Source organism: Elephantulus edwardii, unplaced genomic scaffold, assembly GCF_000299155.1.
Source record: "Elephantulus edwardii isolate Elephantulus edwardi_28Jun2011 unplaced genomic scaffold, EleEdw1.0 scaffold00240, whole genome shotgun sequence".
NCBI classification, from domain to species: Eukaryota; Metazoa; Chordata; class Mammalia; order Macroscelidea; family Macroscelididae; genus Elephantulus; species Elephantulus edwardii.
In genome coordinates this window covers 3,760,487-3,762,245 of record NW_006399990.1, presented here as the reverse complement: position 1 = coordinate 3,762,245, position 1,759 = coordinate 3,760,487, and the positions used below count along the sequence as shown (strand labels likewise).

General features: G+C 43.9%; 1 pseudogene; it reads left to right on the top strand.

Annotated features, from left to right (window-relative positions):
- Window positions 1-212: 212 nt before the first annotated feature.
- LOC102863596 lies at window positions 213-911 on the top strand (annotated as a pseudogene).
- The last annotated feature ends 848 nt before the right edge of the window (window positions 912-1,759 follow it).

Below are 1,759 nucleotides of genomic sequence, written 5' to 3'. Positions count from 1 at the left end.
AAAGTCAGTAAACCATTTTTGCACAGGAGATTGTCCATTCTTCCTCCACAGAGCAGCTGCTGGGTTTGAATCACACAAGTTTTTAAGAGGTTATTCTCTCTTTTGTCCAGGCACACAAGAAGCCTAAGGGAAAGAACGTTAAGGGGAAGAAGGTGGCCCTGGTGCCCACTGTGGTCAAGAATAAAAAAGGTGGTGAATCCTCTGTTATAGAAATGACCAAAAATGTTGGCATTGAGCAGGGCATCCAACCCAAAAGGGACCTTACCTGCTTTGTCAAATGACCCTACTATATCTGACTGACGCCACAATGGGCAATCATCTACGAACGACTCCAGGTGCCACCCACCATTAACCAGTTTACCCAGACCTTGGACCGTCAGACTGCTACTAAGCTGCCGAAGCTGGCCCACAAGTACTGATCAGAGATCAAGAAGGAGAAGAAACAGAGGCAGCTGTCCCGAGCTGAGAAGAAGGTTGCTGGCAAAGGAGACACCCCCACCAAGAGATCCCCTGTCCTCCATGCCAGGGTGAATATGATCACCACCCTGGTGAAGAACAAGAAAGCCCAACTGGTGGTGATCACACATGATGTGAACCCCATTGACCTGGTGGTCTTCCTGACAGCCTTGTGTCAGAAGATGGGCATTACCTACTGCATCATCAAGGGCAAAGCCAGGCTGGGCTGTCTTGTGCACCAGAAGACCTGCACCACTGTTGCCTTCATGCAGGTGAACCCAGAAAATAAAGGCGCCCTGGCAAAGCTGGTAGAAGCCATCATGACCAATAACGGTAACAGCTATGATGAGACCCACTGCCACTTGGGAGGCAGCATCCTGGGGCCCAAGGTGGTGTCTCTCATTTCCAAGCTGGAGAAGGTCAAAGCCAAAGAACTTGCCACCAAACTGGGCTAATGTACACTGACTTTTCTGTATATAAGAATATAGTTATTCTGCCATCTAAAAAAATAATAAAAAAGAGGCATTATTCTCATTAATTTTTTCAACTGGTTCTTTTGATAGCTCTGGGCAGCTTCCATTCACACTTGCCCCTCAGCACTCATATGACTTCATGGGAAAAACTCTGTTCACCTCCAGAGATCAAACTAGTGAAAATATCTTGTCTTCAGACCTCTGTCATATTAACTTTAGCTCTTTGCTTGTCAATTCTGTGCTCAACAGAGGAAGTCTCCTAGGCTCTTCGCAGTTTTTTGTCTTTTTTTCTTTGTGCTATATGACTGTAAAAGTCCCTCGGGGTAATAAATGGTCAATTGTAGTCTCATCTAATTTCTTACTTACTTTCAGGAACCACAGACCTTTGTTGTCTGCTGCTTAGTGAGTTTTGTATTGTTTAAGGTGGGAAAATAAATTTTATCTCAATTTTTTTATCTTAACCAATAATAAAAGTCCTGTCTTCTTCAATCTTAAAACCAAAATATTGTAAGTCAATTTTCAGATGAATATATCCTTGGGGAGCTTTGGGGACCCATTGGATAAGAAGTTGCACTGTCAATCTGCTATGGGGCTAGCTATGAGGTTTTGTTCTTACTTGAGAGCAATGAATAAAGAGAGAAGGAGAAGGAGGGAGAGGAAGAGAAAATGGGGAGAGGGGAAGAGAGGGAGAGGGGCAGGGGAGGGAGAGGGAGTGGGAGAGAAAAAGAGAGCACACACACATAGAATATATTTCTTATTTAATAAATAAAGATTACTCAGTTAACTTCATGCTCTAGTAGCGTTGTTTTTAAGGAGTTGTGCTGTTAACC